The sequence below is a fragment of the Capricornis sumatraensis genome, chromosome 7 (assembly GCF_032405125.1).
Source record: "Capricornis sumatraensis isolate serow.1 chromosome 7, serow.2, whole genome shotgun sequence".
NCBI classification, from domain to species: Eukaryota; Metazoa; Chordata; class Mammalia; order Artiodactyla; family Bovidae; genus Capricornis; species Capricornis sumatraensis.
The window spans coordinates 67,858,253-67,881,952 of NC_091075.1; the positions used below are offsets into that span (position 1 = coordinate 67,858,253).

Consider the following 23,700-nt stretch of genomic DNA (forward strand, 5'->3'; position numbering starts at 1 on the left):
TTTTGTAGATCAAGTGTCACATCAATGCCATATCTTATCCTGTAGATGGCCTGTTATCAGCTCCATGAAATGTTCATTCCTGCACAATTAAGGGGCATGTAAGATGTTTCCCAGGTGGTGCAGTGGTAAAGAATCTGCTTGCCAATGCAGGAGACACAAGAGACAAAGGTTTGATCCCTGGGTCAGGAAGATCCCCTGGATGAGGAATAGCAAACTGCTACAGGATTCTTGCCTAGAAAATTCCATGGACGGAGGAGCCTGGCAGGCTACAGCCCACTGTTACAAAGAGTCAGAAATAGCTGAGCACACAAGATGCCAAAACTTAGAGAAATCTAAGTACAAATTTGCGTTATACTCTTAACAATTTTGTGACCCTGTGGATAAGTCGTAGATTGCACATGCTGCAGTTTTTCTTACAGATGGGCTCAGAATGCTCATCTGACTATGTTCTTATAAGAATTAAATGAAATGATGTCTGGAAAGTGTACTGTGCTTGACACAGACTAAACACTGAAAAAAAATGGTAGATTTTAAATGAATAATAGCAATTGTATTCATTTTATCAGTTTTCCTGGTGGCTCAGATGGTAAAGAATCTACCTGCATTGCTGGAGACCTGAGTTCCATCCCTGGGTTGGGACTATCCCCTGGAGGAGGGCATAGCAACCCACTCCAGTATTCTTGCCTGGAGAATCCCATGGACAGAGGAGCCTGGCGGGCTACAGTCCAAAGGGTCACAAAGAGTCAGACACGACTGAGAGACTAAGCACACACATACTTCAAGCTATGTGTGGATCGTATTATGTATTCCTTAGTTTTATAGAGTGTAAGGGCTTCCCAGGTGGTGCTAATGATAAAGAACCCACCTGTCAATGCAGGAGACATAAGAGATGTGGTTTGATCCCCAGGTTGGGAAGATCCCCTGTAGGAGAGCACAGCAACCTCCTCCAATATTCTTGCCTGGAGAATCCCATGGACAGAGGAGACTGGTGGGCTACATTTCAGGGTCACAAAGAGTCTGACAGTACTGAAGCAACTTAGTACACATGTATGCAATGAACTATTACAAACTTCAGAGCTTGAAGCAACATCTATTTAGCAAATCCAGCTTGGCACAGCTAGATTCTCTGTTTAGGGCATTCCCTTCTGGATACTCTGGGGAAGGATCAGCTTCCAAACTCATTCAAACTTTTGACCAAATTCAGTTCCTTGCAGCTGTAAAATAAAGCTCCCCATTTCCTGCTGGCTGCCATGCCTCATCTCCTAGAGGCTGTCAACATTCCTTGCTGCATGGCCCTTTCCAGCAGTGAAGAATCTCCTTCACATCAAATTCCTTTTGTATTTCAAATCGCTCCAACTTCTCCATCTCTGACCATCTCTGACCTCTGGAAACAGATTAAAGGGCTCATATGATTACATTCAAAGATGAGATTGTTAAATAGTATCACTGACTCACTGGACATGAATTTGAACAAGCTCCAGAAGATGGTGAAAGACAGGGAAGCCTGATGTGCTGCAGTCCATGGGTTTGCAAAGAGTCAGAAATGACTGAGCAACTGAACAACAACAACATGATTGTGTCAGCCCCTCCCAGATAGCTTCCCTTTATTAAAACAAAATGCCATATAACAAAACTTAATGATGGGATTGTTGCCTTCATAGTTCCAAGGATTACAAAAGACTTATAAAACACACGGCAGGAATTGTGGGGACTATCTTAGAATTCTATCTTCCACAGTAGTTGTGTTAACAAGTCTTAAAAACTGGCTATTGTATAACACTTTCAAAGATGGCAATGATGACCCTGTATGCAAGACAGGAAAAAAGACACAGCTGTGTATAACGGACTTTTGGACTCAGAGGGAGAGGGAGAGGGTGGGATGATTTGGGAGAATGGCATTCTATCATGTATACTATCATGTAAGAATTGAATCGCCAGTCCATGTCTGACGCAGGATACAGCATGCTTGGGGTTGGTGCATGGGGATGACCCACTGAGATGTTATGGGGGGTTCATGTTTGGGAACACATGTAAGAATTAAAGATTTTAAAATTTAAAATAAATAAATAAATAAAAGAAATGGCAAAAAAAAGAAAAAGTCAGCAAAAAAAAAATAAAAAAAATAAAAGTTATCTTTTTTAAGGTTTGAAGAAATCATATGTAATTATGATTTGAAGCCTAATAGAAATGCCTTAAGTTGTTATACCATTAATGGTTAACTACATCTACACCCAGGAGATGCAACATATTTAAGGGAGTGTGAATTTCCAAAGAAAAGTCACAAGAAAATAGACTATAGTTAATTTGTCAACTCATGGTTTCTCAGAAACACTGTATTCCCTTGTTTTGTTTTATACTGCCTCATGTAATCTTGAAAGCTAGCTTTAATGTAATTCCAATGTGTGACAAAGAATGTCATGCCATTCACAGATTATGACAATCTTCTGCAACAAGCTGGGACGGCACCCCTCAAAAGGAGACGTTTAATCATAGTTAACCTAGGGTAAGTAGTTAAAGATCACCCAATTCCAAGAATTCTGTTAGAAAAAAATTACTACTCATTTCTTGTTTTTAAAGGCTCTCCCATTTAAATTAATTATTTCCTAAACTGTAAGCAAATCTCCACATTATAACATATTTGCAAGAATCAAAAGGGAACAGGGAAGTTGGCTGTTGTATGACACGTACTTTTATGGGAACATTACACACATAATTTCCTTTGATCTTTCTAACATTCTCAGGAATGTTGGTTATTTTATACCTATTTTACCTATGCAGAAACTGAGGCTCAGAGAAGGTAACTAGTATGTACAAACACCATAGATTTTTCAGACCAGAATGTAAACCTAAGCTTATCAGACTTGATAAGTTGGTTTAGTCGTGTCTGACTCTTTGTGACCTTATGGACCATAGCCCACCAGGCTCCTCTGTTCAGGAGACTCTCCAGGCAAGAGTAATACTGGAGTGGGTTGCCATGCCCTAATCCAGGGGACCTTCCAAACCCACGGATCGAACTGGCATCTCTTATGTCTCCTGCATTGGCAAGCAGGTTCTTTATCACTAGCACCACCTGGGAAGCCCTGGATACACTGTACTGCCTGGTAAAATTAGTGATAGTCGCTCAGTCGTGCCCGACTCTTTGGGACCCCATGGACTGCAGCCCACCAGGCTCCTCTGTCCATGAGATTTTCCAGGCAAGGATACTGGAGTGGGTTGCCATTTCCTTCTCCAGTGGTGGTAAAATTAATATGGGCCAAAAGATAAAAAGGAAAGTACATCTAGGAGAAAGGCTTCTCACATTTTTCAAAGCTGAAATTTATATGACTGATTGCATCCCTGCATTATTAATTCCACAAATAATCTAAGTGCCAACTTATTATGTATCAAGCAATACTGAAATGATTTATCTAAACCACATGATCTTCTTCTGTCACTTTCTTTAGTTATTCTTTAGCATAATAAAAGCAAAAGCTGTGATTCACATCAAGTAAGGGGTAAACCCCAGCAGAGAGCCAAAGCTTCTGGCTTCAATTCACCAATGTCCTAAGAGATTGTATGTTGATTGTATAAACAATGTCCTTTCTGTCCTTTTGTATCTGAACCCAGATCCAATCCAAGGTATATGTCAAAGTCAAGGTTGTCCAAGAAATATGATAATGAGACTCCCCTAATTAAATAAATGTGTGGGATTGCCAACCATCCCTCACCTTCCAGAGGCATTTAAACTGGGCCCCCAGAGCAGAGATGTTTTCATTGCAATTCACTACCTCTGCTGGTTTTGGGGTTCTTAATTCCTGATTTATCAGATAAAGGTTCTGGAGAAACATTCATTGGTCAGAATGCACATTGTATCACAAAATAATTATGTGATGAAGGGCAAATAATTGGTCTCTGGCTCTCATTTTCATAATGAGAGAAAAATAGTGGAGATCATCAAATGACTACCTGTGGGACTAATAATGAGTATTAAATCATAGGTAAGCTGCTTAGCATATTACCTGGTATATGTTAGATATTATTATTATTGATTCATTACAATTAGGATCATGTTATAATGTTATTAGATAGTCTCTTCAAGACAACTGAACACTTTAAACCATCCATATGAAACTAATGATGGTTTCACATAATCTCAACATAAAGAAAGAGTCAGTTGCTCAGTTGTGTTCAGCTCTTTGTGACCCCATGAACTGTAGCCTGCCAGGTTACTCTGTCTATGGAATTCTCCAGGCAAGAATTTTGGAATCCCTTCTCCAAGGGATCTTCCTGACCCAGGTAACAAACCTGGGTCTCCTGCATTGTGGGCAAGTGTTCTCATTTTGGGTTACAATTCAGTGCTGAATGCCCTACAGAAAATAAAACCTTGATTCACAATCATCCCGTATACAGTCTCCCCAGTTCAGCAACAGCAAAGGCCACTGAATTAGTCCTTTCACTATATTAAATCCACGCTCATCCTGACAACTCTAATTCTATGTGTTATTGAATTTAAGGTCAAGTACAGCAACTGAACCTATGTATCAATCAATATTGTTTTTGAGAAGAGTGACCCATTTTAAGAAATGCTGGAGGTCAAAACTACTGATATTTAAAGATAAAATTCATTGTTAAATGCCTAAAATGTATACCAGAACCCAAAATAAGGAGCTACCCAAAGTATCGATGTGTCTATGTATTTGTATGTATATGAGCATTGGATTCATATACATAGTCAGTTGACAGTGAATTCCAGGTATTCTGCCAGGCACTGAGGACATAGTAGCAAACTAGAAAGACAAGGCCTCTGTTCCTCTTCAATTTATTTCCACTCTCCCTGGCACAGAGATTGCAAGCTAACACTTCAAAGATGACCTCATTTTAAATCCCTGCAATTCAAGCTCTAGCTTTCCAGCCCAAACAGCGAACCTTTTTATGCCTGGGAGTTGGGGAAGAAGGTTTTGAAGGTATATCAAGCCAATCTGTCAAACCAGCATAACAGTTAACTCATAAACACGCTAAGCATGTTAACCACAAAACATAGATTCTGAATTATATCTTAAAATAAAATATGACCTGTATCACCAAGTGGTGCATATTATCTGTCACTACTAAATATGAGTGACATCTAAGAAATGGGTACTTCTCCTTAAGAATAGTGTCATTAAGCTGCCAAATATCTCCAATTCTTCTGCTTCTAATTAAATGTTAGAGTTGTATATCTCTGAACCCATGAAGTTAAGCAAGTCTATATGCTTTCCTTTGAGCAAAGAATTGAGATGTGATTTTGTGTCACATCTAGGCAGAAACTTTAAGTGATAATTTGCTCCTGATCACATCTTTTTCTTGTCACACTGACAAGTAGTATTTTGGATGATGTAGATCCTCAGCCTAAGAACCTAAGGGAGGGTGAAGTAGGACAGCCCAATCTCTACACACCTGTCCCACCACTGGGTCATGAACAAGATAAATAAGAAAGAAACAAAGCATGTTTTGAGTTGAGAGGTGTTACTGCAGCATAAGCTGGTTAATTCAGATTGATACACCCAATAAACAAAAGAACTCCGACACTGTAAACTGAGAGCCAGCTCAGGACAGTGATACACAAAAGCCCTCTTCAAAGTTATTAAGGAATATGCTAGCCAGACTCTTCTGGTGATGGACCAGTCTTACTACATGCATTCATACTCTCTCTTTAACTAAAAGGTTTCAGGTAAAGAAGTCCTATGAAAGAAAACAGGAAGACTAGAAATCTAAAGACAGATAAGTCAGTACAGCATTTGGGCCACTTGCATCAGAATCAAGAACTGTTGATGAAATGCAATGTCTGGGCTCAAACCAAAATTCACTGACTATTTGAAGATTTTATAAATTTGCATTTAACAAATTCTCCAAACTGAGTCCTTCAGACCCTTCATGAGAAATCTAGGTTTAGGATCAGGGCCTGAGAACTATTAACATTAGAATTAAAATTGATCGGTCTTTAAAATGAAGAAACATCCCATAGAAATTGGTATTTCCAACAACTTGTTAAAAATAACTGGAGTATCCAGCAACTCTAATCACAAACACTTCTATAGCAATAATCATATGAAACTCAACCCTTTTTTTTAAACAAATGACAGTTCAGTTCTTCAGTTGTTATAATGCTAACCCATTCTTTTACCTGCTCTGCCCAAGAAAAGCATTAGAATTTTGGTCCTCTTGTTCTGGTTTCTGGAAGCTATGTTATTCATACTGGAGTTTATGTTCTGGGAAGTGGGGAAAAACAGAAAGCCACTGAAGAGTACTAAGCAATGTGAAAGTGGCTCAGTTGTGCCCAACTCTTTAGGATCTCATGGACTGTAGTCCATGGAATTCTCTAGGTCAGAATACTAGAATGGGTAGCTTTTCTCTTCTCCAGGGGATCTTCCCAACCCAGGGATAGAATTCAGGTCTTCCACATTGAAGGCAGATTCTTTACCAGCTGAGCCACAAGGGAAGCCCAAGAATACTAGAGTGGGTTGTCTATCCCTTCTCCAGCGGATCTTTCCAACCCAGGAATCAAACCAGGGTCTCCTGCATTGCAGGCAGATTCTTTACCACCTGAGCTATCAGGGAAGCCCTAAAGCACTAAAGTTAAGCAAAAGAATCACATGATCAAATCTAGTTAAAAAGTAAAAATCTGCCAATATAGCGAATTGGATAAAGCTAGGGTTATACACTGAAGTGTTTTAGAAGACAGCATATCATTTTCTTGCCAGGCAGGTAATATGACTGAGTGACATGAGCTGAATGAGATTTCTGGCTATTAATAAGTGTAGAAGACATACCTCCTCTAATAGGGGAAGTTGTTACTTAGTTTCAGTTGTTGTCAACAACTCAATTTCTAATTCTGGCATCAGGTATTTTGGCCTAGGATCAGCAAATCTGCCATTTTGAAAGAGAAATAAATCCATGATTTTATTAGAAATGTCATGATTTTTAAAGGTTTTAAGCTAATTATTTCTTTAAAAACAAAATCAAGCTAAGCAACCAGGTTGGTATTTATATATTCACAGACAGCAGACAGAGACTGAAAGAGAGTAAAGAGAATTTGAAAAATCATTATGATTTTTAGCTTTCACAGCTTGACAAATGTGGATTACCAATAACCATGCAAGAGAACCACAGGGAAAAAAAAGCAGTTTCAGGTGGCAAAATTATGAATTTAGTTTTCACAAGTTTGAGAAATGTATGAAAGGACACAGATCATCACTAGTCTGTTCAACTACTCAACAAATATTATCATTACTGTCTACCTTCTGGAAGTGCCACACTTAGCACCAGGCTAGGACAACAGACAAGGAGTCATAAATCTCTTATTTAGTGAACTTAGATTCTAATAGGTCAAATGCAGAGTTACAAAAAGTATGTTGATATGATGCCAAGTATAGTAATGGGTGACTAGTTCAACAGAGATGTATGTGTGTGAGGGAATGGCAGTCACATAACAATACTAGAAAGTAAGACATCTAAGCTGGAACCTGAAGAAAGGAAAATGCATTCCCAGTAGGTTCAACAGCTTGTTGGGCTAGAGAAAGCGAAATGCATTAAAAAATAAAAACAGAAACAAGGTCAGTGAATCTAAGCCGCTTCATGAAAGATGACATCAAATAGGGAGTAATGAGACCAGAAAACTGAACAGAGGCCAGAGACTGTAAAGACTGCTACATTAAATGATCTGAACTTGATCCTGAAAGTAGTGAGGTCATAAAGAGAGTTCATCCAGGCAATAACAAGCAAATTTACATCAGAAAATAGCATTGGGATGAGACAGAATCTACATATAGGTCAATATCTGTGTCTATGGAATTGAATGAAATTCTTGTGGGAAAATCATAAAGTGAAAAGCAGCAAGAGTTAACAGGGCTGACTCTTGGAGAGCACTCACATCCCAAAAGAGAGAATATAAAGAGGGACCAAAGACTGAAACAGATGAAACAGGTGGAGAGACTAAGAATTAGGAAAGAGGAGTGAGTTTCAAGAGCCAGTAGATCAATGATAAACAGAGTAGAGAAGACAAAGAGGGTGAGATTGAAGAGATATGGCCATTTCCATCAAATATAGAGAGCGTGTCCAGCAATGTTTAGAACACTGGCAAACAAAATTCGGCACACTTATCACTGCCTCAGTTGTACCAGTCACTTCCTAATCAACCTTGCTCAGCTTTAAGAGAAGCTCTTAGCTGGTATTTTCATGCCCTGGAAGTACCTAGTTTTATACAAACTCCTAATTGCTAGCAGTTGAAAGACCAAGCAGCCCTTGTTCTCAGCTGGCCACATTTTTGAGGCCTAGCAGCCTTATTCTGCTAGCTTGTATTCAGGCCCATACTCTGTCTCTCTATTTCCTTACAATGAAGAAAAAATTGGCTTCAGATGTCTGTTCCAAAAACCTTATTTTCTACTCTATTTGACTTGAAACAAGTCACAGAATGATGGAGAGATTCTAGAAGGAAGGGGCACTGCAGGTCATTGACAAGAGTTCCCTTACTTCCTGTTTTGGAAACTGAGGCACAGAGATAATATCGGGCCTTTTATCAAAATAAAGGGCTTTTCACCTATAAACTAGTGTGTTTATGCTCTTGTACACTCCTTTGCCCTCACAGCCTCTTCCAATCAAAACAAAGGCCCTTTCCCCTCTTTGCATCTTTAAAATTAAAATACCATTAGTTCTTTAAAAACGTGGATCCTCTGGGTTATAATCTGTTTTCTGTCAAGCACTCTGATACAAACCATAATATTTTTAAAAGGAAATAATACATTTCATCTATTCAAAAAGATTCTGAAGCAGCTTAAATAGAATATAAAATAACTGAAAGAGAAACCTCTATTATTTTTCCATACTTAAGATAGCAAAACATTATTTACTGCAATACTATATTCAGAATTAGATTAGTTTTACAATCAATTATTTTATAATTTGAATCAGATTGTACAATCTATTATTTATACTGAATTAACTCACAAGTTCTGTGTCAACAGATTTTTTCCCCATACACCTAGCTAACTGTGATATCCAACAAATTTTTTGAAACAGAGTTCAAATATCATCATGGCTTTATCACAAATTAGTTTTAAATTTTAAATATAGAGATAGGGATATATTCTTATTTACATAGAGTGTGACAGAATTAGACTATACTGATAATTGGATGTGCTTAGTCGCTCAGTCGTGTCCGATTCTTTGTGATCCTATGGACTGCAGCCAGCCAAGCACCTCTGTCCTTAGGGATTCTCCAGGCAAGAATACTGAAGCAGGTTGCCATGTCCTTCTCCGGGGGATTTTCCCAACCCAGGGATTTAGCCCAGGTTTCCCGCATTGCAGGCAGATTCTTTATCATCTGAGCTACCAGGGAAGATAACTGGATAGAGAAATTGTATTTAACACTATACCTCATATCCACAGACTTTAATGGCCAATCTAGGATCAATATTTACTGGAAATTTTGTATTGACAAATGAATGAATTTATGGCATGAGTAGGAATTAATTAAAAGGAATGAAATTATCTATGATTACATGCTGATAAAAAGTAAGGTTTATCATTGCAAACTTTAGAAACATAATTTATGAAGTCCTAATTGGCAGAGTAAACCAGTAACAGTAATAATAAAAAGAATAACTTAACTGATAAAAACTACCATGATATTCTTCTTTCAACGATGTTTTATTATTTTATTCCAATATGATGGGGCAACGTTTCTTTTGTTCCAATTAGCATTAAATTCACACTAGGATAAGTCATTTGGGATTATGATATCCTGGGCTGATGTCTTCAGAGAGAAGTATGTAAAGTGTCACACCACCCTCTCTGAGCGCATGGGGAAAACTGGAAAAATGACAAGTTGCAGAACAATCCCCTAAAGGGAAAGAATTTGATGAAGAGTCACTTTCTGCCCCACTTACCTTCATATCCACTCACTTAAACATGCACCTGAACACTTTTCCTTATCTGTTGATAGATTTTGCTTAACTTCCCAGCTGTTCCCAGGCAGAAGCAACAGCGGCAGAAGCAACAGCAGCACAAGTTGCAGCTGCACCCAAAACTGGTAGCAGTGAGATATCTGAGAGTGAAATGTCTCTTACTAAAAGCTGTCCCCGGAAATGACAAAGACTAGATTGGGTGTGGCAGCAGCTAAGGGAGAGCGGCCAAGGAAGGCACATCAGTGTGACAAGCAGATCCGCATCTACACACAAGTATCTCCAACCTGACTCAGCACCTGAGCCTGACGGGGCTTCTCATCACGTCTGTATTTCACAGATAATAACGTAAATCCTTGGTGACCCTCCCTGCTAAGGCTGAGTCAGACTCTCAGGTTGGTGGCGCCAAAAACGACTCCAAGAGTTCTTCAGATTATCTGGGAAGCTTGAAAGAATGAAAGAATTCTGCTACAGAGATGTCTCCTCACTACTTCACCTGCCTGCTGTTCTCCTTTAAGAATTCAGACACTATTGTTTGGATTTACATGTTTTAAGAATAACAAGTCAAGTTTTGGTATTTACTCTATTTTAAATGGCAGCATACCATAACAGTAGTACTACTGATCATATGACGCAATGTATGGTTTTCTTGCTAGTTCTCTTTGATCTTGTAATTCTGTAATCATTACTAAGGTAAAAGCTACTCAAAACGATAAATGGATACTCAGTTTTAGTTTTCAGTTATCAAGGGATGTTGTTCTCTTAGTAACTAATGCTCTAACGAAAACTCCTTTTAAAATAGCTCTACGCTCATCCCCATTGCATTACAATATTTTTTATCATGTAAACCCATCCAATTCATTCTCTTAAGATTTTAGAGTTTCTCTTTCTCTAGTAGCTGTTGGAAGATTCCTTTGCTATTCTACAAAGCACAATCATCAGCCTCACATTTTTTGCTTCAGTGATTATCCTCTCACATGCCCTAGATAACTAATTAAATCTACCTTCCCATATTCCCCTCTATCCAACCTGAACACCAGCCTTACAATTGCATTTCCTTTTAATTAAGACTTCCTTTCTCTTGGTAGCCAAAACTTCAACCTTCCTTGCAAACCTGGCTGGCCTTTTAGCCCACTATTTCCTTTTTTGAGAAATTGGGGAGGTCCTCTATGCACTCAAGCTAACAAAACTGAATTTGTTCCATTTACCTTAATTCTCTGCCTATGGCTGATTTGCTTAATTCTCTTGTAAAAGCTTCATATTATTGAAAAATGTGGACCCTCCAACCCAAATACCTGAGTAGTAACTCAGCATTTTTGCTTCAAAATCCAAAATCTTCTCATGAGAAAATAAGAGTAAATTGGAAGCCTCTCATCATTTTGTAAAACATTTCATGTCATTTGTCTTTCTCCTCCAAACCACTTCTCCAATTTAAGTCTGGAGTTCTCTTCTGTCCGGGAAAGTTTTTCAAACACACATACCATTCTGAAAGCACCAGATCCTTTTATCTTCTTAATGGAAGTCAAATTCCCTCCAAGTACTTAGTAAAATATTTATGTACCACTACAAAACATAATCTAGACAATGAGTTTGGGAATGCACTTAAGAGGTAGTTATAATTTTTCTCCTTTCTTCAATCTTCCTTAAATTTGAGGTGTAACTCTATTCCTGTACTTGATAGACAAGATCCAATTGTACTATTCATTATATCATATTCCTCAAATATTCACAGAATTTATGAATTACTAACCATCTCCACAAAATAGCTGAAAATAACAGTGTTTTCTTTTTGGCATATTTTTTTTCCTGTGGACCCTATATCAGAAAAAGAAAACCTTGCTTTTGCTTTATTATGTTTTAAATCAACTTGGTAATATCCTGACAACATTTCCTGTTAAGAATATTGAAATATTTTTATACGGAAAGAGCCACACATACAACTAGGACAACCTTTGTGCTACATTTTGCATTTATTCCCCTAAAAAGGAACCACCATCCTGAATCTTAACAAAGATAATTATAAAAAGAAAGTTCTTATAACAGAGTACTGTATTTTTTAATTTTGTAAAACCAAGAAACCATTTTTTGTTTTTCATGTGCATGTTTTAAATATCTAAATAAACAAAAAGGAATGCAAAAAATAAAAATTGACATTACTGAATTCATATTAAGATAGAAATGAATTCATACTTTTACATACGCTAATTTGTTTAAAAATTATAATAATAACATGCTGCTGCTAAGTCACTTCAGTCGTGTCCAACTCTGTGCGACCCCATAGACGGCAGCCCACCAAATAGAGAGACATCAAATCTACTTTAAAAGTCACTTAAAATGCAAAAGTCAATGGAGAATTTGAGGGAATCTCTATGTATCTTATAAATTGATAACCTTAATTTGATGAGCTACTACTATATGAACTCTTAGACTTAAACATTAATTTTATTCTTATTATACTTTACTACTAATCATAAGATCTGTCCCTTGAGGAATGAGGGTATCACAAGTTAAAAGCAAGTTTCTAGAATTCTGTGCTGGGTCAGTAACATTAAAATTCAAAGAAAATTAACTAAATCCTCATAATATTACAACTCTTGTCATTTTTTTTTTTAATTTCACAGTTCATGCCTACTTGTTAACTGATCTGCAGCTCAAAACATTAGGATAAGGCAGAACAGTTTAAAAAGAAAACTGAGAAACATTCAGAAGCTTCAGCTGGAATTAACACTTACTTTTCTACCTCTAGGAAAGCCACTCTTGCCACAAATACCCTCAGCATCCCTGTTACAGACACAGATCTTACTTTTCTGTGGCTATCACAATTCTTAGCTTGACAGCAAATATATCAGAAGTCTCTCTTCTCTGTATGAGAAGACTTACAGTCCAATAAAGAAAAACATAGGGTGATTATTCAATGCTCTTAAAAAGGAGAGAATAAAGAAACAAACATTAAGAGACTCAAAAAGCATAAAGAGCCAAAATAAGATGTGATATATTTCTGCAAAGATTCGGTCCTGTTTGCCATAGTATTGAATGTTTCCAGCATTTCCAGCAGGACCCAGCAAACTGTTGGCCCTTGGTAAGAAATAATGGAATGAATGAACTATGCCTACAGAGACAGAACTTGGCTAACTCCAGTTGTACAAGTAGAAGTGTAGAAGTGATTTGTTCTCTATATTTTAATAGCATTTTCTGATAATGGAACACGTGTTTACTGTTTCAAGTTATTTTGAGAATCACACTGAACCTACCTTATCAGCCCTCCAAGGGATTTCAATTTGCTAACATCCGCTGGATCATCAAAAAAGCAACTATCTACTTCTGCTTTATTGACCATGCCAAAGGCTTTGACTGCATGGACCACAACAAACTGTGGAAAATTCTTAAAGAGATGGGGATATCAGGCCACCTGACCTGCCTCCTGAGAAATCTGTATGGAGGTCAAGAAAACAGTTAGAACTGGACATGGAACAACAGACTGGTTCCAAATAGGAAAAGGAGTACATCAAGGCTGTATATTGTCACCCTGCTTATTTAACTTCTATGCAGAGTACATCAGGAGAAATGCTGGGCTGGAAGAAGCACAAGCAGGAATCAGGATTGCTGGGAGAAATATCAATAACCTCAGATATGCAGATGACACCACCCCTATGGCAGAAAGTGAAGAAGAACTAAAAAGCCTCTTGATGAAAGTGAAAGAGGAGAGTGAAAAAGTTGGCTTAAAGTTCAACATTCAGTAAACAAAGATCATGGCATCTGGTCCCATCACTTCATGGCAAATAGATGGGGAAACAGGAGAAACAGTGACAGACTTTATTTTGGGGGGCTCCAAAACCACTGCAGATGGTGACTGCAGCCATGAAATTAAAAGACGCTTGCTCCTTGGAAGAAAAGCTATGACCAACCTAGACAGTGTATTAAAAAGCACTGAAACATGTATAATATCATATAAGAAACGAATTGCCAGTCTAGGTTCGATGCAGGATACAGGATGCTTGGGGCTGGTGCACTGGGATGCCCAGAGAGATAGTATGTATGGCAAAACCAATACAGTATTGTAAAGTAAAATAAAGTAAAAAAAAAAAAAAAAAAAGAAGAAAGAATTTTGAGGAAAATTCCTAGCCTACACAGAAGGAACCCCCCCCTTCACTTTGTTTTTTATTGGAGTTTCTTTAAGGGGAATTTTTTTTTTTTTTTTTTTTACTGTTAAAGGAAATGTTTCATTAACATTTTGCATAAAGTTTCCTTAAGAGTAGGTCATAGGGGTGGGGGCTGAGGGGGGTCAATAACATTGTGTTAATTTTGGCTTTGAGTGTTTTCTCTGTAATTTGTCAGTAAAGGTTACTTTGTCTTCTGGGGAAAAAAAATAAATAAAAAAATAAAAAGCAGAGACATTACTTTGCCAACAAAGGTCCATCTAGTCAAGGCTATGGTTTTTCCATTAGTCATGAATGGATGTGAGAGTTGGACTATAAAGAAAGCTGAGCACTAAAGAAGTGATGCTTTTGAACAGTGATGTTGGAGAAGACTCTTGAGAGTCCCTTGGACTGCAAGGAGATCCAAGCAGTCCTTCCTAAAGGAAATCAGTCCTGAATATTCATTGGAAGGACTAATGCTGAAGCTGAAACTCCAATATTTTGGCCACCTGATATGAAGAACTGACTCATTTGAAAAGAACCTGATGCTGGGGAAGATTGAAGGTTGGAAGAGAAGGGGACAACAGAGGATGAGATGGTTGGATGGCATCAACAACTCAATGGACAGGAGTTTGAGTAAGCTCAGGGAGTTGGTGATGGACAGAGAAGCCTGGCATGCTGCAGTCCATGGGGTCGCAAAGAGTCAGACACGACTGAGTACTGAACTGAAGTGAACGGATTTTATCCCCTGGAGATCAACACTACACCTTGTACATCTTTATATCCTGCAGATTGTCTGGCATGTCATAAGTCTTCAACACACGCGTTAGGAAACTAATTTCATTTGTCTCTTTTCACATTAACACATTGAGAAATAATGAACTGCTAACTAGCCAAGCTGTTCACTTGGCCATTTCCACTACCAATATAGATTTCCACAACATGACTGGGCTGTATCAATCAAAAAATAACACTAACACAAATGGATCAGTCATGCCTATGGTCCAATTTATCCACTGTGCATTAAGGGGTGAAAAAGTGAAAAACACTGATTGCACCTGAGCATAAAAGCCGGTGAGAAAACAACACATTGAGCAAGGCATACTTGTGCCTGAAAGAACAAAAATAACAATCCCTCAAAATTATGATTAAGGGCAATGCCTTTCTAGCTGCAATGGCTGAAAGAAGCTGCTATTAACCAAAACCATTTAAGGTGAAAACAAAGCTTTAGTGTTAGTTCAGTAAAACAGAGAAAGTAGTCTCTGGGTCACTCACTTCAGTGATGCTGCCTTAAATTTTGTAGGAGATGCTCGGGAAGAAAGTGCCACCATCCAATCTAATGCAAGCCATTACTGCCATGTATTCACTCAGTCTACCTTTCCTATAAAATAATCACAAGCTGTATATATATAATTAAAACAACATACTGAGAAAGAGTTCTACAGAACCTCATTCTAACCATTTCTGAAGAAACCTGTCTTAGCACCATCCCCTGACAGGGAGTGGGCAAGCAACACACAGCTTTAGAGTTAGGGTGTACAGATACTCAAAGATGTTTCTTAGTCTGCTTCAAAATATTAAAAAGAATCCAAAAGCCTGCATATTACATTACAATGTGTCTAGTTTAAGTTAGCATACACAATTTCTATGCAGCAGGGTGAGTACAGGCCCTACCCAAAGCTGAAGAAACTGATTTTGAAAGTCATGTCCAGAGTTTCCAGCCTCCCAAACAACATCCTGAAGAACTGAAGCTTTCAAACTGTGGTGCTGGAGAAGACTCCTGAGAGTCCCTTGATGAGCAAGGAGATCAAACCAGTCAATCCTAAATGAAGTCAACCCTGAGTATTCACTGGAGAGACTGATGCTGAAGCTGAAGCTCCAATACTTTGGCCACCTGGTGTGAAGAGTTGACTCACTGGAAAAGACCCTGATGCTGGGAAAGATTGAAGGCAAGAGGAGAAGGGGCGGCAGAGGAGGAGATGGTCAGATAGCATCACTGACTTAATGGACATGAATTTGAGCAAACTCTGGGAAATAGTGAAGGACAGAGTAGACTGGTATGCTGTCCATAGGGTCATAAAAAGTTAGACATGACTTAGCGAATGAAAACCAACAAAACAGCACCCTACTTCAGGGAGCTAGTGTCTTTCTATGTTCTATGTTTCACGCCTCCCACAAAATAATTTTCGGTAAAGAAGAAATGAAAAATAATTTGATTTCTATCATTTATACATTTATCCAAAGCTACTTACACATTTCCCAGGTGGCCCAGACAGTAAAGTATCTGCCTGCAATGTGGGTGGGAGACCTGGGTTTGATCCCTTGGTTGAGAAGATCCCCTGGAGAAAAGCATGGCAACCCATTCTAGTATTCTTGCCTGGAGAATCCCATAAACAGAGGAGCCTGGTGGGCTACAGTCCACGGGGTTGCAAAGAGGCGGACATGACTGAGGAACTAACACTTTATTTACACATTTACACACTTAGGTGAAATCATCCCAATTTATTTTCATTTTATCATTTTTGAATTAATCAAACACAATGTCTCCTGTAACTCTGAGCCAAACTTAAGTGGGTGGTGAAGATCTGGTGGCAGAGAGTGAAAGAGGCTTTAAAATCATCTTAAGGCTGAGAAGGTTATCCTACTCCAGCAACTCTGGGGACCTCAGCAGGCTGAGTCAGGACAGATGGGAGGCTGGATGCTCCACTGCCTGATGCTCTTTCGGAGCACCAGCCCCATCACAGCTGCCGAATGAGGAGGAGATGCTGAACATCATAGTTTTCAAGCGGAGGCCTGATACAAGAAGCTTGCCCTGCCTCCATCTGAGACAAGAGCTTCTCAAAGGCTCAGTTGTTTCCTGTCTGCCCAGCTTTTCCCCTCCCAACTTTAATTCCAGATCATTTTCAGTGTGCTATCTCCTAATGTCTCCACCATCCCTCACCCCTTAAGATGCTGTTAAATATCAGGCATGCACTCTGTAGCTGCAACACCCAGAGCTTGTGCCATTCAAGTTCCTGACACATCCCAGCCTAGGATCGTGGACCTGCTCTCAGCTTTATGCCCCTAAAACCATCATCTGCGTCATATAGTGAGGTCATTTTATAAATATAATTTTGCTCTTATAGGAAAATTCATTATCATGAACTGATGATGTCTAATTGATACATGTCATGACAACATGACACAGTTCCTTTTGTGATTGGTTTTGTTTTCAAAGTTTCTTTTCAAAGTTTTCAAACTTTTCAAAGTTACATATATTAATACAAAGGTATGCTCCAAAATAAAACTAACAGCATAAAAAAACAAAAAAATACATCCTTTCTTTAATATTGGGTATATGTGCCACACATTTATCCTTTTTTATAAATCTCAGTTTTTATAAATTAAGGGAAATACTGATTGATGGCCTCCATTACATTCATACTAGAAGTAGAACCAACAATAATAGCAATATCTACAAGTATTGAGTTCCTATTCTGTCAGAAACTCCAAAAAAGTTCACATTAAATTCTTGACAAACCAATAAGTCAAATACATTTTACAAATACAGAAACCAAAGCAAAGGGAGGTTGAGTGAAAAGTTTTGTAGTTAATATAGTGTGGCAACAGAATTCAAATTCAAAGGTGTTGCTGTTCAAAGGTACTGATCCTAAACGATTTCTTTACAAAGTAATATCATGCAGTGCTGAAATCATACTCTCTCTTAAGTTCTGGAAGAGACCAGATTTTTTTTGTACTAATTTTTGTCCACTGAATATGTTATGTTTTAGCTTTATAAATCCAAGAGTAGTAAAATGCATAGAAACATCCATCTCTACAGGTGGAGGAAAAATATCCAAGAGTGAAGTTGGAACCTGACACTCAGACCCTAACTGTATAATGTGACATCATGTTCTTCATGGCCTTAGCATAAAGCTTCTTCAAGTTTTTAGAAGACAAAACAAAGCACTAGAGAAAAGATTCTATCTAGACAAGCTCCTTAAAACAGCTTATCAAAATGCAGTTAAGCACATGGTACTCAATCTAGATTTTCCAGACTGAATCTATAATTTAGATGCCAAGCTTTGTCATTTCTAATAGTTCTCACTGTTGAGCACTGTGAATGTTAGCTGTCATAAATATATGAGGCCTGTCTAAACATCCATCTTCTTAGTGACCCTATAAACATGGTCCAAAAAAAAAAAAATGTTGCTCCTTTGATTCAGCTAACAATTTGAAAGCCTCTTATGGAATGTGAAAACTCATAGGTGGCACCCAAGTTGTTAGCTCCAATGAATAAAATGAAGAAAAAAGGAAAAGCTGATTCAGTGGTTAGTTTTAGCTAGTCTGAATATATGGTCTTGATAGATATGTTTCCAGATTTACAGTGAAGTATGGAGAAGGCCATGGCACCCTACTCCAGTACGCTTACCTGGAAAATCCCATGGATGGAGGAGCCTGGTAGGCTGCAGTCCATGGGGTCGCTAAGGGTCAGACACAACTGAGTGACTTCACTTTCACTTTTCACTTTCATGCATAGGAGAAGGAAATGGCAACCCACTCCAGTGTTCTTGCCTGAAGAATCCCAGGGACGGGGGAGCCTGGTGGGTTGCAGTCTATGGGGTTGCACAGAGTCGGACACAACTGAAGCGACTTAGCATGCCAACCAAGGGGCTTCCCTGATAGTTCAGTTGGTAAAGGATCCACCTGCAATGCAGGAGACCCCAGTTAAATTCCTGGGACAGGAAGATCCACTGGAGAAGGGATAGGCTACCCAATCCAGTATTCTTGGGCTTCCCTTGTGACTCAGCTGGTAAAGGATCCGCCTGCAATATGGGAGACTTGGGTTCAATCCCTGTGTTGGGAAGATCCCCTGGAGAAGGGAAAGGCTACCCACTCCAGTATTCTAGAGTAGAGAATTCCATGAACTGTATAGTCCATGGAATCACAAAGAGTTGGACACAACTGAGTGACTTTGACGTGAGTCTGAGTGAACTCCGGGAGATGGTGATGGACAGGGAGGCCTGGCGTGCTGCGATTCATGGGGTCGCAAAGAGTTGGACACAACTGAGCGACTGAACTGAACTGAACTGAGTGACTTTCACTTTCACCTTCAAGCCAACCAAGACCTACCAATATTTTCTTCATCTGTTTTCAAGGATACCACCTTCTAAGATGATGTTCTCCTTGAAGAACTCTCCTCTATTATTCCTAACAACAATAATAGCTATCAATTGTACCCCACATCATATTTTCTTAAAATTTTTAATTTAGTTGAACCATGCCATTATCCTTGTGACATAAATAGGCTAAGTGGAATCTCTTCCTCCAATTTCACAGATGAGTAGAGTAAGTCACAGATGGGATTAATGAAGTCACAGATGGGATTAATGAATCAGCCAAAGACACACAGGTGATTCAAAGAAGAATCATAACTACCATAAGGCAGGAGCTGGAATAACTGGTGTAGTAGTTGTTTCTATTCAACAAAAAGTGAACCTAATATGCTGATGATGAAAATGAAAGACCAGTAAGGTAAGGAAATATAACTGTGGAGATGATTTTAAAGATAAGGTAAGTTCTATAGTTTATTCTTTTCATGAAAGCATACTAAATAAAATAAAAGAATAAAATTAAAATTCATTCAAGAAATATTTAATTCCACACTTTCTATGTTTCAGGCACTGATATAGATGCTTGAGGACCAGATAACAAAACAGGTTGAAACCCCTACCTTCACTGGCCTGAATTCTATCAAAAGAGACAAAATAAGCAATTAACATAATGATTCAAAAATTATTTTGTGTATTAATAAATAATAAGAGCCAAATTTAAAAAGGGAAAAAAAAGCTGAAACTGAGTAAGAAGGATCAGAATTGCTAGAGGATGAACATGTTGTAGTATTTATTTTATTGGTCAGAGTAGGTGTCATTGAGAAGGTGAGATCAACGGATACCCAAGGCAGAGAAAATAGAGGAAAAGCTCCAAGGAATATGCTAGTGTCTTCATGGAACAGAAAAGATGCCAATGTGACTATAGTAGTCTTAGCAAGACGGAGAATGGTGTGAGGAGAGGCCAAAATAGGAAGACAGATCATGCAGGGCCTTGGAGGCCATCAAAAGACATTTGTGTATTATTTTGACTGAAGTAGAAACCATTGCAGGATTTTGAGCAGTTGAGTAATGTCTTTGGGCCTACAGGTTAAAGAGGAACCATAGTTCTGTACAACTTAAATGTTTATAGTGCTAGATGTAAATTATACCTAAATAAAACTGGAAGAAGAAAAAGATTAATTAATCTGCCTGCATAAGTCTGCCTGCAATGCAAGAGATCCAGGTTTGATCCCTAGGTCAGGAAGATCCCCTAGAGAAGGAAATGGCAACCTACTCCAGTATTCTTTCCTGGAAAATTCCATGGACAGAGAAGTCTGGAAGGCTACAGTCTATAGAGTCAAAAGAAGTCAGACATGACTGAGCATCTAACATTTCACTTTATAATTGATTATTAAATATCTTAAAATTTTATCATTCAATATATTGTATAACTTTCATCATATATGTAAGTCCCAAACAGATTTCTCTTTCCTATATACTCATTTACATTTCATTACTAAGGAAATATAATAATAATTGAGTTTAATTATCCAGATTATTCATCAATAGAGATGTTCAGTTTGAAATATTGACTCAAACCCATTCCCCACTTATTATTAATTTCTGAGACATAATGATACAAATAATTTCCCAGAATTTTTTATTTGAAATAACATATGGATGTTCAGGCTAATTTTGAACAGAGAGGAAACCACAATAATAACTGAAATTTACAACACTGTATTTACTAAGGTTTCCAAAGCCTTCCAGTTATTATGTATTAACTCTCTACTATAGGCCAGTCATGGCTAAATACTTTGCATATCTCATTATAATTAATATTCATCAAAAACCCTAATAATAATCATTGTAATCCCATTTTATGGACAACAGATGTGTCCCCAGAGAGATGAAGTACTGAAAGGTCACAGGACTGCTCAGTACCCCAGTTCAGAATTTACCTAAAATCTCCACAGTTTAAAGTTATGTTCTCTTCACCAAACCACACCACCTTCCTGCAGCATGATGCTCAACATATACCCTCCACATTCCCAACTCAAAGGTCAGCCAGATGTGAGTAATCCCATTTTACAGATGATTAACTGGTCACAGAAAAGTTAACCAAGCAATCAACGTTTATTTTATGGCTACCATATGCAAATCAATATTTAGTTCCTGAGAGTGAAGAGGATTTATGATACAGTATCTTGCCTCAATAAGTTTACAATCTTGTTAAGGTAACAAGAGACACATAAAAAGATAATAAATAATCCAAGATAGCACATAATAAGTACCAAATGAGATACAGAGCCAATGACTGCTAAAGAAATTCAGCAGAGAGAAAATTGAATCTGGGTGTTTCAATTCAATCAAGAGTGCACTCAAAAGGACCCATGTTGAGGTGGTCATCACAGGAAAAGTTTAGTTCAGCAGAAAGGATGAGGAAGAATGATTCCTCAGAGGAATTATTCCCCAGAAAGAGTTAATATGATCAAACACCAAGGGTGGGTTAGTCGCTCAGTTGTGTCCAGCTCTCTGTAACCCCATGGACTGTAACCTGCCAGGTCCCTCTGTCCATGAAATTCTCCAGGCAAGAATATTGGAATGGATTGCCATTTCCTTTTCCAGGGGATCTTCTTGACCCAGGGATGGAACCTGGGTCTCCTGCATTGCAGGTAGATGCTTTACCTTCTGAGCTACTAGGGAAGCCAGCCAAGGGAGAAGATGTGAATGGATTATCAAGAGAAAATGGATAGATGTGTTTGAAGTGCAGGATGCATGAGTGGCAAAGTAAAAATGAAGCCAGAGAAGTAAACTGTAAATATTTTGATTGTCAAAGTAGGAACCTATGGAAGGAGCAAAGGAATTGACTGTGTTTAAATGATAGTACCTGGCATTTGCTTTGGTATACACTTTTATTTCTGTAATCCTTTCAACAAACCTATAATATAGAAGGTAAATATGTTATTGTAAACAGGAGACATTACCTGGCCAAGGATGGTTTTGAGTGTGAAGATGGAGCAGGAATTCTCAAATCTAGATCAATGTGCGTCCAAGGGCTATACTCCTTCCACTTCCCCTTCATCATTGTCTACAGAAAGCAACGGGGAGCTATAAAAGGCATTTGATCTAGAGGGGCTTCCCTGGTTGCTAGCTGGTAAAGAGTCCACCTGCAATGCAGGTGACCCCGGTTCAGTTCCTGAGTTGGGAAGATCCTCTGAAGAAGGGATAGGCTACCCACTCCAGTATTCTTGGGCTTCCCCAGTAAGTAGCTCAGACAGGTAAAGAATCCTCCTGCAATGCAGGATACCTGGGTTCAATCCCTGGGTTGGGAAGATCCCATGGAGGAGGGCATAGCAACCCACTCCAGTCTTCTGGCCTGGAGAACCCCAATTGACAGAGGAGCCTGGAGGGCTATAGTCCATGGGGTCACAAAGAGTTGGGAGTAACTAAGTGGGCAAGACAGGAGGGTAATATATGAAAAGTATTGACTAACAGAAGACTAATGTGACTGCAATATTAGCACAATGTCAGAGAAGGACTGGGGAAAGAAGTCACCAGGCAAGAAGCTGACAAGCCACTTCGTCTACTGCATTAACCTACAGGATGAGTGACAAGGGTTTATATTCAAATGCTGCTAATGGAAGTAAAAAGAATGGAAGAGGCATTTAAAAAGAAATATAAAGAGATAAATGGCAATACCCATGTCCTTTAACAGGTAGTTTTTATGTTCCAACTATACGCTGATAGTATAAATATTTCTCCTAAAAACTCACAGACAAAATCCAAGATCTAGCTCAAATATTTTAAGTTTTTTTGACAGCACATGATTTATTTAAAAATAATAAAATCTATACCTTGGAAAACATATCTGCCTTAGTGCAATCTACCTCTCAAACCGCCATCATGAACTATGACAGCCTCATGCTAGGCACACATCTATTGTACGCGTTTGATATTAGCTCCTTGCTATATATATTAACATGGACAGTAATGCCTTATATTCATGGTCATTAGGCATGTCAATTACTAAGGAAATACTTTTTTCTATTAGTTTTTACTTTTAATAGACTAAATGTATATTAAACAATTGAATTCTCTCTGAGAGACAGAACACACCATACTTCTGACGTTATTCTTTCCCAGTACTTCCCTCTTAAAATGCAAGGTACCACTCAGGATTCAAGTCCAAAACTAGTAGCAATTAAATGGCATATTACTTAAAACAACTTGAATCTTTTCCAACTATTCTGACTCCTGGGCAATGAAAATCATACAATTGCCAAATATGTATAGAATTAACCATCTTTTATATTTTCCAAAGACAATATTGACATGGACATCCAAGTATTTAGTCACTACACATCTCTTCAAGCAATTTAAAAAGGCAAAGTTGCCAACCAGGTAATAATCAGGCTAACTATATAAATCTTTGGTCAGTAACAAGCATTCAGCTAATTTGTCTTAATTTTGAATTAATTATTAAACTGAATATCCTAATCAGTATAACATACATTTGATAAATGTGTACATTCATACATCTGCACACATATGTGTATGTATATATACATGTAC

At 38.2% G+C, this 23,700-nt stretch overlaps 1 protein-coding gene across 3 annotated transcripts in view; it reads right to left on the bottom strand.

Moving 5' to 3' along the window:
• The window catches only part of GABRA2 (gamma-aminobutyric acid type A receptor subunit alpha2), a 156,540-nt gene that overhangs the window by 129,266 nt on the left and 3,574 nt on the right, over window positions 1-23,700 (bottom strand). The window lies entirely within an intron of this gene.